This window comes from Notamacropus eugenii, chromosome 3 (assembly GCF_028372415.1).
Source record: "Notamacropus eugenii isolate mMacEug1 chromosome 3, mMacEug1.pri_v2, whole genome shotgun sequence".
Classification (NCBI taxonomy): domain Eukaryota; kingdom Metazoa; phylum Chordata; class Mammalia; order Diprotodontia; family Macropodidae; genus Notamacropus; species Notamacropus eugenii.
In genome coordinates, this window is record NC_092874.1 from 322,487,946 (window position 1) to 322,502,908 (window position 14,963).

Consider the following 14,963-nt stretch of genomic DNA (forward strand, 5'->3'; position numbering starts at 1 on the left):
ATTTCCGTTTCTATTTTTCACTCTGTTGTGGAATATCAGGGCAAATTTCCTTGATAATTGCATGAAAGATGATATCTAGGCTCTTTTCTCATCATGTTTTTCAGGTAGACCAATAATTGTAAAATTTATCTCTCCTGAATCTATTTTCTATGTTAGTTGTTTTTCCAATGAGATACTTCACATTGTCTTTGATTTTCTAAATCTCTTAGCTTTGCTTTATAATTTCTTGTTTTCTCATAAAGCCATTAGCTTCCATTTGATTCATTCTAATTTTGAAGGAATTTTGTGTGTGGGAGGGTTCCTTTAGCAAGGTGTTGACTCATTTTTCATGATTTTCTTTCATCATTCTCTCAAGAAAGGTGTACCAGCTCCAATTTCAGTAAGCTGGCCTTCATCTGACAACCTTGTTTCACTCAGGGCTGCTATTTGGGTATGACACCTGTTGAGTTCTCTTGCACCAAGAGTAGGTTTTCTTTCAGGTCTACTGGATTTTATGTTATCTACTAGTGTGCGCATGTTCTATGTGCCAGTGGTGAGTAGAATCATCTTTGCAGATGCTTTCATACATTTTGTAATTTTTTTTTTTTTTTTTGCATTTTGATCACATAGTGGAATTCCCCACCTGCTGTGGTAATTGGGCCAGGGTTGGGTAAGCAGATAACTTTTAGGGCACCTTTTCTAGCCCCCTTCCTTACATCAGGAGGTGAGCAATGTGATTCTTAAAAGGCTGCTCAGACACCCAGCAGGCTACCGAGTCCCACTGCTTCTTCTAGTGAGAAAGGACCTTGTGTCCTGGGCTGTTTATGTGCAGTGTTGTGACTACAGATCCCAATGTATCCACACCTGCTGATTCATCACTTGCCTGTTACCACAGGTCTTTGAGGCATAACAGTGAAATGGTATGGGTGATGTCTTTTGATTCATGTGTAAATTGGATTTAAGCGAGGCAGAGTTACATGAAGTCCACAGTCTCACTCTCTCCTCCTGAGCAATCATAGTCCGGTGGCAGGACAGGGTCAAAACGGCTGGCGATGGCTCAGGATGCAGTGGATGACCTTGGTGTCTTCAGTGTCTGAACAAGCTCTAAGTGCTCCACATAGCCTGCTTCATCTGCTTTCATGACTGTTGCCACAAATTGCTCTCATTCAGTCATTCCACCAAAGGAAGTCTTCTTATGTTTGGGGTAGACACTCCCTAATTCACCAATTGGCTTGAGAACACTTGGTTGCCCTCAATCTGGCGAAATTCTTGATAGAGTCCTCCTTAATAGACTGAACCTTCAACTGGAAGATGGTTAAATATCTGAGAGCCAGTGTGGCTCAGAAAGGGCTGAGGAACAGTTGATATGGTGTTTGCTGCCCAACAACTCCAGGAGAAATGCCAGGAACACAACAGAAGTCTGTGCACAATCTTTGTAGATCTGACCAAGGCCTTTGACACTGTTAGTCATGAGGGCTTATATGGAAAATTATGTCAAAATCTGGTTGCCCAGAGAAGTTCATCCATACTGTACGTCAATTTCATGATGGCATGTTTACCTGGGTTCTGGATAACGGATAATGCTCTTGTGCCTTCCCAGTTACCAATGGAGTGAAATAGGGCTGTTGCGCTTGCTCCCATGCTTTTCAGCATGATGTTTTCAGCCATGTTGACACATTCTTTCAATGAGGAGGAACACTGCATCAAGGTCAACTACCATAATGATGGTAAGTTCTTCATTTTGAAAAGGCTACAAGCCATGACCAAAGTAAAAGGAGAGCATGATTTCCTGTTTGCAGATGACTGTGTCTTCAATGCAGCCTCTGAAGGTGAAATGCAACAAAGTATGGCTCTGCTGCCTGTGCTAATTTTGGCCAAATAATTAACACAAAGTAAACACAGGTACTCCATCAGCCACCACCACACCATCCATACATAGAACCATGGGTTACAGCAAATGAAGAAATTCTGAATGCTGTGGATAAGTTTACTTGCCTTGGTAGTGTACTTTCCAGGGATGTACACATTGACAATGAGGTTGATGTGTGCATTTCCAGAGCTAGCTCAGTGTTTGAGAGGCTGTGAAGAAAAGTTTGGTAGAGAAGAGGTATTAGACTGACTACAAAACTGAAGGTCTACAGAGCCACTGTGCTGACCTTATTGTTATATTTTTGTGAAATGTGGACAGTCTACCAGTGCCATGCCAGGAAACTGAATCAATTCCATATGAACTGTCTTGGGAAGATTCTGAGGATCACCTGGCAGGATAAGGTACCACACACTGAAGTCCTTGCTCTAACTGAACTGCCAAGTTTTCAAATTATGCTTCAGACAGTGCAACTCCGATGGGCTGGCACATTGTTCGGATGCAAAATGTATGCTTGCCAAAAAGACTATTTTATGGAGAACTCACATGAGGCAGGTGATCACATGGTGGCCAGAAGAAGTGATACAAGGACACTCTCAAGGTCTCTCTCAAGAACTTTGGATTTGACTGTGCAATATGGGAGACACTGGCACAGGACCACTCAGTGTGGCATGGCCACATCAGAAAATGTACTGTGCTCTTAGAGCAAAGCAAAATTGAGATAGGACAAAGTAAACACAGGATGCACAAATTTGGGAAATCCACCCCAAATATTCACATGGATTATCTATGCTCAACTATCTGAGCTCATATTGGGCTGATTAGCCACAGTAGGAGACACTGAAATTTCACTTAATGATGTTGACGTCATTTTGGTCCTCTTTGAAGATGAAGGACAACAACCATAACCATAACCATCAGTCTCATTTCTCTTCTCAATTTTTCTTCTATTTCTCTTGCTCAATTTTCAAATTAGGATCTTCTGCTGTTTTTGTTTTACTAAAAGTGCCTCTGGTTGAATAACGAAATTAAAGAAGATCTTCCAAGGTTGAGTTTTTATTTTGGGGTTTAATTTGTGAAAGAAGACTTGTGTGCCAATTGAGACTCTGGAAAGCCACTAAAGGAGCCCCCCAGCTTTGAAAACCCAGATGTAGTGCTTCCTTCTCTGATAACTATTGTCAGACAGTTGGACCTCTCTGCTGAATTCAGGCAGAGTAAGCCATGTCTGTTGATCTTTTGATTTCTCTGTATTTTCTTTAAAGTTCAGGGTGCTGACTACCCTGAACTAGGTGAATGATACATGTGCTTGGTTAAAGGAATTATACATGTGTTTGATTGAAATGATTCTCAAACCCTTGAAAGTTGTTTTCGTTTTATGAATGCAGATCTAAGAACTTGTGATAGGCCCTCCTGTGTATATACGTATGTATGTATATATGATTTTTCACATACCACTGTTTAGTGTAAAGATACATTGAGATGATATTAATGACATAGTTCAAATAAAATGTAAATTCCTTCACTCTTGGCTTAATTTATCTTCACTGTTTTAACCACATCTAGAGTCAGACATGAATGAAATAACTGAACAACAAAAGTAACACACACTTAATTGCATTTGAGGATTCATCATTCATTTAACAGCTCTTTAACGAGTGCATGTTATACAAAAGGCATGATTCTAGGCCCTGTTGGGGAAACAAAAATGAAGGAATCGATAAATAAATGAATCGATGAATGAAGCATGTATTAAGCAGTTATTATGTGTAAGGACTGTGGTAATGCAAAAAGAAAAATAAGATACTTCCTGTTGTCACGGAACTTACACTCTTAGAAGTGATACAGAACATATGGAAGCTTTCAGCTGCAAATCAGATGGAAAAGATCTCATGGTTCCTAGTGTGCAGAGACAAAGCTAATGGCATTATTCTTTAAATCCATTTCTACTGACAAAATCAATCTGTTTGTGATGTTGAGCCATTTGAGAATGCCAAGGACTTTGATGGAAGGAGCTTTTTTTTTCTGGGACTTGTATAGGTGTTGATGTCCTTTCAGGATACCTCTTCATATGGCTTTCTTCCCAACATTACGGGTGCAGGAACTGGGCTGGAAGCATCACTATTCCAAAATATCTTGGGTTCAGTGTTGTAGACTGTCTCTATCAGGGTAAAAGGAGAGAGAGTAATCAATTAGTGATGGTAGTTTGACTTATTTGGCACATGATGCTGACTTGTCTGTCCTTTGTGTACCAGTGATTGGGAGATGGTAGAGATAGCTGACTCTTTCTGCATAGAAATTGCTTACTTGTATGCTAGCCATGAGAACTGGAAACAGGTTATTTCTTCTGAGTGTGGAATGCTACAATTCCAAAGGTTTTTTTTTTTTTTTTTTTTTTTTTTTTTTTTTTTTTTTGCTTCTCTTCCTGTTGGTGAAGTTGGTCAGCAGTTGTTTCTGAAAGAGATGGGAAAGGTGCCCTTCTCACAATGATTATTCACCTCAATGATATTTGCAGGTCTGGACCAGAAGTAGGTCAGTTTCTTTAGGGGACACTTCTTCCAAGGCTCTTAGGGTTGGGATACTGTGCTGCTTCTATCCGGGTCTGAGGAGAAATGCTAATGAGGATGATGATAGTGGTTTGACATGAATATCTAATATATGCTCCCTGGTTTATCTCCCTCATGCTAGCAAGAGAAATTAATTTCAATGCTGTATCATTTGATTATAAATAAAAATTTATAATATTCCCTTCTCTGACAAAAGAAAGTAGCCCCTCCCTTGATTAAGAATGACAAAAGCATTCCAGCTCTTCTCAAGGCATCTGTTTAAGACATTTGGGCTGAGACACACTCAGTTGAAAAGCTGATTTCTGTCTGTAACACAGATTTCAATGTGAGTTAGGTGCTTTCCTGGAGAAAGAGCTCCTGTCTTTAGTCCCCTTCATTAGAGTATGGGGCAACTCTCTTATGAAGAAGAAACCAAACCAGATAGAACAAAATCAGAGTGTCCAGATTGCTGTAGGGAGCTTGTGCCTCACAAGCAGACCACATTCTCAGCTGACCTTCCTCCTCCTACACAACGGAGTGGTTAGGAGGAACTGGGTATACTTAGGTCACCTTCTTATTAAATATTCAATAATTTTGAATTTTGTTTTTGTACGAGGAGTTCCCTGTCAGAAGGAACATACCTTTAATGTACTTCAAAGTCTCCCCTGGAGTCCTTGCTTATTGAGAGAATCACCGTCCATCAACTCACTGACTGACTGCTCTGTTTAAGAAATTTATCTTTACCACCTGAAACTTTGTCTTTTGGAATTTTTATCCATGCCATGCTTCTGTAATGGTAACAGTAGATGATGATGATGATGATGATGATGATGATGATGATATGACTTCAAATACTGTACATATTGTGTCATTTGATACATAAAAATGGACAATTCTTTCCATTTATACGACAATTTCAAGATTTCAGAGAAGCTTCCTCAGAACTCTATATAGCATATTAGTAAAGTAGCATTATCCCTATTCTAGATGGTAGGAAACTGATATGTTGAGTAACTTGCCTAAAACCCAACAGTTGGTACAGTAAGTATTCAAGGTAGTTTTCGAATCTGTTTCTTCATGACAAGTCCAACAAATGGTCCACTAAGCTTGGCTATCTCTCAAGATGGAAAAAAGAGGTCTCTGACCAATTCACTTACAAGTTAGCAAGAGAGATAGGAAACATGGGAACATAGTAGAGTATGAAAATGCTATGGAAGAGATACGAATATTTCCCGGCATGGGCTAATGCATTTTTTAGCATAAAGATGTAATTTTGATTTTGAATATGGTAGAGTTTTCATAAAACTCAGACCAGCAAATTTTAAACGTACTCATATCCTGTGATTAAGATGCCTGCTGCTACCAAAGAGAACAATAACAACAACCAAAAAAAGTCCACAACTATATTTTTTCTAATACTTTCATTTTCCCATGTATGCTCATATAGTTATGTATCTCAGAGCATGGCACAAGCTCAGAAGAGAAAAAAATTACAGATATTTCCAAAAGGTAATAAGTAGTCCCATTTTTGGGTGTAAACAGGCTGCATTGTAATATGAATAATGATATGTATGTGTCATTAAAGTTATCATAAAAATTATATATGAGTAAAAAATGAAGAAGGATAATCAAGTATCCAAATTCCAAACTAATAGATAGACAACCTGGGTGCCACACTAGCGTGTACTAAATGTTTTTTTTATATATATTTATATTTATTTATTGAAGTTTTCAACATTCATTTCCACAAAATTTTGGGTTCCAAATTTTCTCTACATGTCTCCCCAAAACTCCAAGCATTATGATTACCCCTATCACCAATCTGCCCTCCCTTCTAACATTCTTCCCTTCCCTTACCTCCTCTTCTCTTTTGTCCTGTAGGGCAAGATAACTTTCTATACTTCATTACCTGTATTTCTCATTTCCTAGTTGTATGCAAGAACAATACTCAACAGTTGCTCCTAAAATTTTGAGCTCCAACTTCTCTTCCTCCCTCCCTCCCCACCCATCCCCTTTGAGAAGGCAAGCAATTTAATATAGGCCATATCTGTGTAGTTTTACAAATTACTTCTGTAATAGTCATGTTGTGTAAGACTAAATATATTTCCCTCCACCCTATCCTGGCCCCCATTTCTTCTGCTCTCTCTTTTGATCCTGTCCCTCCCCAAGAGGGTTGACTTCTAATTACTTCCTCCTCCCATTGCCCTCCCTTCCGTCATCCTCTCCACTCTTCTTATCCCCTTATCCCCCACTTTCCTGTATTGTAAGATAGATTTTCATATCAAAATGAGTGTGCATTTTATTCCTTCCTTTAGTGTAATGTGATAAGAGTAAACTTCACGTTTTTCTCTAACCTCCCCTCTTTTGCCCTCCACTGAAAATTCTTTTACTTGCCTCTTTTATGAGAGATGATTTGCCCCATTCCATTTCTTCCTTTCTTCTCTCAATGTATTTCTCTCTCACCCCTTAATTTCATTTTTTCAAGATATGATCCCATCCTATTCAATTCACCCTGTGCTCTCTGTATCTCTCTCTCTCTCTCTCTCTCTCTCTCTCTCTCTCTCTCTCTCTCTCTCTCTCTCTCTGTGTGTGTATGTGTGTGTGTAATCCCACCAACTACCCAGATACCGAAAAAAGTTTCAAGAGTTACAAATATTGTCTTTCCATGTAGGAACGTAAACAGTTCAACTTTAGTAAGTCCCTTATGATTTCTCTTTGCTGTTTACCTTTTCATGCTTTTCTTGATTCTTGTGTTTGAAAGTCAAATTTTCTTTTCAGCTCTGATCTTTTCATCAAGAATACTTGAAAGTTCTCTATTTCATTGAAAGATCATTTTTTCCCCTGAAGTATTATACTCAGTTTTGCTGGGTAGGTGATTCTTGGTTTTAGTCCTAGTTCCTTTGATTTCTGGATCTTGGGTTATCCTGATTGTATTTCCACAATATTTGAATTATTTCTTTCTAGCTGCTTCCAATATTTTCTCCTTGACCTGAGAACTCTGGAATTTGGCCACAGTATTCCTAGGAGTTTGTTTCTTTGGATCTCTTTCAGGAGGTGTTCAGTGGATTCTTTCAATATTTATTTTACCTTCTGGTTCTAGAATATCAGGGCAGTTTTCCTTGATAATTTCATGAAAGATGATGTCTAGGCTCTTTTTTGATCATAGCTTTCAGGAACTCCCATAATTTTTAAATTGTCTCTCTTGTATCTATTTTCCAGGCCAGTTGTTTTTCCAGTGAGATATTTCACATTATCCTCCATTTTTTCATTCTTTTGGTTTTGTTTCGTGATTTCTTGGTTTCTCATGAAGTCGTTAGCCTCCATCAGTTCCATTCTAATTTTTAAAAAAACTAATTTCTTCAGTGAGCTTTTGAACCTCCTTTTCCATTTGGCTAATTTTGCTTTTTAAAGCATTCTTCTCCTCATTGGCTTTTTGAACCTCTTTTGCCAAATGAGTTAGCCTATTTTTAAAGATGTTATTTTCTTCAGAATTTTTTTGGGTCTCTTTTAGCAAGGTGTTGACCCGCTTTTCATGTATTTCTTGCATCTCTCTAATTTCTCTTCCCAATTTTTCCTCCACCTCTCTTACTTGATTTTCAAAATCCTTTTTGAGCTCTTCGATGGCCTGAGACAATTGAATATTTATTTTGGTTGTTTGGGATACAGAAGCCTTGACTTTTATGTTTTTCCCTGATGGTAAGCATTGTTCTTCCTCATCAGAAAGGAAAGGAGGAGATATTTGTTCAGCAAGAAAGTAACCTTCTGTGGTCTTATTTTTTTTCCTTTTTTTGGGCATTTTCCCAACCAGTTATTTGACTTTTGGGTCCTTTGTCAAGAGTAGGGTATACTCTGGGAATCTGTAAGGTCTCAGTTCCTCCAAAGCGGCACAATCAAGAGTGTACACTGGTCTGGGAGGAGGGAGATATTTTTGTGCCCAGAGTCTTAACAGAGTTCCTCTCTGCAGCCACCTGGCCTCCAGTTTTGCCAAGCCAGCACTGGGGGGTCTAGGATTCAGTCAAGTTGTGGGGGTAGGTCCACTGTTCAGTGGGAGACAAAACCCAGCTCCCTCAGAGCCTCTGTAAGGGCTGCCTTGAGAACTGCTGACACTTGCCCAATGTAGGCTCTGGGGTTGGCCACTGCCTGGAGCCAGAGTTATAGGAAGGCCCTTCTTCCTTTCCAGCCAGCTGAAAAAACCCTGTCACTGACCTTTGGCGCCTGTGGATTGAGGGATCTGGGAACTCACTGCTGCTGGGACTGGGAATTCCACGACTGAAGATTCCACCCCCACTGTTAGCGAGAATGGCCATGTGGCCAAGGCTAGGCTGGGCTCCACTCCACGCCTGGTGCAACAGACATTTCCAGTGGGCCTTTCAGGTCACCCTGGGCTGGAAATCTCCTCTACTCTGTTGTTCTCCACTTCTGCTGCTCCAAAATTTGTTCAGAGTCCCTTTCTACAGGTATTTTATGGGATGTGTGGGGAAAGCCTCCGTATGTGTTCCTTTCTACTCCGACATCTTGGCTCTGCCCCTACTAAATGTTAAAAGAGCATAAGGAAGGTCTATGGCACACTGCTTTATTTTCTCTGGAAGAATTATTGAATGATGTCAACACAAAGCTCAGTGAAAGGAAAGATGTAGAGAGCTTGCAATATGTAAATCCATATCAGCATAGGGTGTACCCATAATGATGATATCACAGATAAATTATTAATAGTAGTAATGGTAGTAGCAGTAAGAGGAGTAGTGATAGTAGTAGTAGTGGTAGTATTAGTGGTAGTGGTAGTAGTGGTAGTGGTAGTAGCTGATATTTATATAGTGTTTTACGACTGGCAAAGTGCTTTACATATGATATCTCATATAATCTTCCTACTAATCAAATACTGTCAAAGTGATGCTAAGTAACTTACCCAAACCAAAATGATGCTAATTTATCCCTTCTGGCATCTGGTTTGCCCATTTAATTAATGTAGAAAAGCTGAAATCACAAGACAGAAGACTAGAATTCTGAATCCAGCTTCAGGATCTTTTTCTTGATTACAGCATCATATATCCTAATGATATGGGCACAGAGTGATTTGCCAATATAGACATACTATTTTGTGTTCCTCATGTTCTTAATGTATTAAGAGGATTGGGCTGGATAAGTAAATTTCTACACTTGCAAATATATATACGTACACACACTTTCATGCATGCATACATATTTTCCCTCAGTATGATATAGGTAGCTCTGTCTAGTATTTTTTTTTTCTTTCAAATGAAAAGATAAGTGATTTTTGAATGATTTTAGTGTTGTACGGCAAATATAAAACTGATAAGGATTTCTCTTTGGAATGATTGCATCATGAATAGATACACCATACTGCACATCTATATTTTTCAAGACTTTCATATTTGCTGATAATGAAATTATTAAATTAATCTGTTAGTTAGCATGCCTCTGATAAATATTTATCTGTATATCAGACTTATTTTAACTGGGAAAACTTTAGCCATTCTATAGGCAAAGATCCAACTTACCTTTTAGAGTTTTAAATAATGTACTGGCACAAGGTTTTCATTTCCTATTTGTTAAAGATTTTATGACTTTACTTACAGTTAATAAAGAAGCTATAGTGTTTTTTAGTAGGAAATATGATGCCACTGTGAACATAATACAATATTCATATTATTGATTCCATTTTACTTCTGTTTGCATGTTTACTTATTCCTATCCTGACAGTAGTCTGCTAATTGATACACATGAAATATGAAATAACTTATAGCATTTTTCATGGCCTCTAAAACTGCCCTCACATTTCATTTGGTCAGTTTAAATTATATAGTGACAGACATAATTATAGAGATGTTCTATTATTCTTCTTTGCTAAATCATTAAGTAATTACTAGTTTTACAATAATTTTAGAGATTTACTTCTATCTTCCCAATACAGATATAATGAAGTATTAAAAAAATCAAACCCAGGAAACTATTACAATAAAACAATAAACAATAGAAAATAAACAATAAAAAAAATAGAAAAACTATTGTTTTTCTCATAGTCTGTTAGTCAGAAATTCTTGATTTACTAACACTTCTATATATCTATATTTGGCAGGCGTCAGTGTTCTGAATAATGATCATAGATCACTAAAACACACTGAAAAACTGCCTTAGGAATGCACTCGACTGGGACAGAGACAAGACAGTGGAATAGAAGCAGGGACCTTCCTGACCTCTCTCCCCATACCCCTCAAAATATCTGTAAAAGAAGACTCTAAACAAATTCTAGAGAAGTAGAAGCCACAACAAGACAGATTGAAAAAGATTTCCAGCCTGACCACAATGTGGAATACTGACAGGAAAGGACTATTTATTTTTCCCTCTTGTTCTAGAATATCAGGGTCATTTTCCTTGATAATTTAATGGAAGATAATGTCTGGGCTATTTTTTTGATCATAACTTTCAAGAGGTCCCATAATTTTTAATTTGTTTCTCCTGGATCTATTTTCCAGGTCTGTTGTTTTTCCAACGAGATATTTCACATTATCTTCCATTTTTTAAAAATCCATTTTGGGTTTTGTTTTTGTTTTTTTTGTAATTTCTTGGTTTTTCATAAAGTCATTAGCCTCCACGTGTTCCATTCTAATTTTAAAAAAAAAATTATTTTCTTCAGTGAGCTTTTGAACCTCCTTTTCCATTTGACTAATTATGCTTTTTAAAGCCTCCTTCTCCTCATTGGCTTTTGAACCTCTTTTTCCAAGAGAGTTAGCTTTTTTTTTAAAGTGTTATTTTCCTCAGCATTTTTTGATTCTCCTCTAGCAAGCTGCTAACTTGCTTTTCAAGCTCTGCTATTGCCTGAGCCCAGTTTAATTTCTCTTTCAAGGCCCTGGAGGCAGGAGCCTTGACTTTCTCTGACAGTATGCCTTGTTCTTCCTCACCTGTATATATCTGATTCAGACAAGTGAAAGCATTTCATGTTATCTGTAAAAATGTTGTATGACAACAGTGACAACGTTGGTGTGTTCTTCAGTAAATGGACCAAAGTTATCTCCAAACCTTCTAAAAAGAAGTAATCAGTGAAAAATGCTGACTTATGCATAACTTCAGGAACAAAAGTGGCATTATTTAATCAACTTCGATCACAGTCAGCACCAGATATTGACACATAGAAAGAGGGGATTCCCATGCCAGTTAGCAACAGTAGAGAGCATTTTATATTCAACTCTTGGATGATGATGAATCAGAAGGAGAAGAACTCACAGTGAGAGATGTTTATATTCATTATGGACAGATTGTTAAACTTGTGCGTTCAGTTACATGCATAGCACTACCGAGATTGATAATTTGAAAAGTTGATAAACAGCCTGCATTATTAGATGCAGATGATCCAGTGTCTCAGTTACATCCATGTGCATTTTACCTTAAGGATACAGAAAGGATGTACTTATGCCTTTCCCAAGAAAGAATAATCCAATTTCAAGCTACTCTATGCCCAAAAGAACCAAATAAAGAGATGATAAATGATGGATCTTCATGGACAATCATTAGTACAGATAAGGCAAAATATACATTCTATGAGGGTATAGGACCTCTCCATACTCTAGTAACACCTGTACTTTTTGTAGAAAGTCTTCAGTTGAATGGTGGTGGAGATGTAGCAATGCTAGAACTTATAGGACAGAATTTCACTCCAAATTACATCTGGCTTGGGGATGTGGAAGCTGAAACTATTACAGATGTGCAGATAGCATGCTTTGTCCCAGACATTTTTGCATTCCAAGAAGACTGGAGGTGGATTCGTCAGTCAGTCCAAGTCCCAGTAACTTTGTTCTTAATGTTGAAATAATCTATTCTACCAGCCTGACCTCTTCATACACACTGGAACCAGGGCCATGGCCACATTTCAGTGCAGCAGGAGCAATCCTTTTAGCCAATTCAAGCCTAATGGCCACTATCACATCAAACACAGACAGCGAGGGAAGTTACACAAATGTTAGCATAAATCCAACCAGTGTCACATCATCTACAGCAACAGTTGTATCCTAACCACTGTTGTGACCTAGGACCTATCCTGACTCTCAAGTGCTGCAAATGAGAATATGGAAAAAGCTTTTGTAGCTGCTTGGAAAAACTGTCCATTCTGAGCAATCCTCTTTGAGCCATGTAACCTACAAGTATTGATTTGGAAAAGAAGAAGTCACAATAAAAAAAAAAAAGTCAAAATATAAGAACTTAATGGGAATCTATATTTCAGCTGGATTTTTTGTTTTTGCTTTTTTTAATGGGCAAGAAATAGAAATGTGGTTGGGACAAAATTTAGAAAACAATGAACATCACATAGTTTTCATAGACCAATGAACGTGTATAAGCTTTAGTAAAAGGTACATTTTCACCATACCTTTTTTGTATCACATGTAGTACACTTTTGTTACCAGACACTTTATTTTTTTTCTCTGAGCTTTAACTCTGAAGTATAATCAGGTTTCATACCTGGTCATTGTTTTATAACGTAATTACCATACTCTTCCAGTTTTAAATGTATGTATTTAAAACTGGAAGAGTATGGTTATATATATATATATATATATATATATATATATATATATATATATATATATATATATATATATATATATATATATATATATATATATATATATATATGGTCTGTGGCTGGAGCTGTTTCTTTTCTAAACTGAAGTCCTGTCAGTTTTTATGAACTGAAATTGTTTTGATTTCAGCAAGCATAACCTTGTAAAGGCCAGCATATTTTTTTTTAAAGATTATATGAAATCTGTGCAAAAGCTTTAAAAAAATGCTTCTCCCTTACCTGCAGTACATGCAATCTATGTTAACTTAGTTCTATATTTTCCCATCATTGTTGATAGTTATTTGTGTTTTCCTTTTTTTAAAAGTGTATTTATAGTGGTAACTCAAGAAGTTCTAACATTTACATGAACATATATGTCTAGCCATGTTAATGACTGTTCATGTGATAGAAAATGTTAGTTTTTGATGGGTTTTGTGTCTTTTCTTTCGAATCATAAATGTGACCATCTGTTCCAGGATCTTTTCAGGTTTTTATTCACTTCTAATTTTGTACATAACTTTTATTATTTGTAAGTTAAACATTTTATGTTGAATGTGGAATACTCCCAATGGCTTCATTTGACAGTGTGTCTTTTGCTTTTTGGCTGGTGACAAAAGTATCATGCAAAGTATTTGCTACCAGTAGGACTGGTAGTTGGTGAGCCTTATTGTATAAGGAAAAAAATTCTCTACAAAAGCATATTTTTATTCCCTTTACATTTTTTTAGTAGCATGGGCCAAACATTGGTGTAATCCTAAAATAACAAGATGCTTTTGTTAGATGATCAACTGAAATAGCTGGAATATATTATTTAGAAATGGATAGTTGTAAGATACAACTGTAACCTCTCCCTTCTCCTTCCGTTTTTTCACCCCCTTCTACTTTACCCCTCTCTCAGATCCTAGTAGTCTCCAACTTTATCCTCTCTTCTCCCTCCAGATGTTATCCATCCCCCAAAGATTTTCATTTCCTTTCCCTTCAATTAGGATTTGATTGCATTCAGTTGATTTTTGTAGGCTTTGACCTCAAAACATACCATTTTTAGAGTCTCCATTCCTATACTCCGACTGCTCATTTTTTTCAATTTCTTCCAGAAGACAGTATAACCATTGAGTATATGAGTACTAGACCTGCATGTGCAGTGTTGCAGAATATTGTTTATCAATGCAGTCATCCTTCCTTAGAGTAAAGACTACCTCTGCATTGTGGTGAGCTTTTAATTGTGCTATAAAATAAGAGCCACAATACCTTCAAAATGCAAACTCATAATTCCTTGCAGTGCTGACCACAGAAACCGTTAACATCAGGGTCCCTAATCTCTTTCAGTAGATTTCCATTCACCATTTTTAAAAGGGGGAAGAGAAAGCCCATTTTAGAACATTTTCTCTTTCCTAGTCTTTGTCTTTCTTATTCCTTTGGACTGTGCCTCTGTAAATGTTGTTTTTATCTATATTAATGATTTGTCTTCCATTTTCAAAGAAAAAAGTAATTTGTTTGTTAAATCAGTACCATTGTGTTTTTCTTCCACTATAAACCTGCCTAATTATTCATAGACTTTTTTATACTACATGGATCCTTCTCTCCTACAATCTTATCGTAAATTCAAGCTCCTTGTACAAGCTGATACTGCCTCACTCACCATCTATCTACTTCTGTGACCAAGGGCAGAACTTGGAACTCCTTGTGGCCTTATCTTTCTTTGTTTTAAACTGTTTACTCACATTTACTTGCAAGCTGTTTTTGCCCTACTTTTTTTTTTTTTGCTCTTATGGTTACAGTCATTACACAATGTGCACAATGTTTTTGTTTGAAGCATGTGTTTTCAGTACTATTTTACTTATAATTGTCCCGACTTTCCTTTACTCAATAGTTTTGATATTCAATTTTGAAATTATATTAGATCTACTCTGATGTCAATATCAACAAATAAACGTTAAGAGAAAACTGTATCTTACTGGTATATGAAACCACAGTTTTTCTCTTTTAAAATAATGCTTTTGAA

The 14,963-nt window shown here is 37.1% G+C and overlaps 1 pseudogene; it reads left to right on the top strand.

Moving 5' to 3' along the window:
* Window positions 1-4,793: 4,793 nt before the first annotated feature.
* On the top strand, window positions 4,794-12,470 carry LOC140532134 (recombining binding protein suppressor of hairless pseudogene; annotated as a pseudogene).
* The last annotated feature ends 2,493 nt before the right edge of the window (window positions 12,471-14,963 follow it).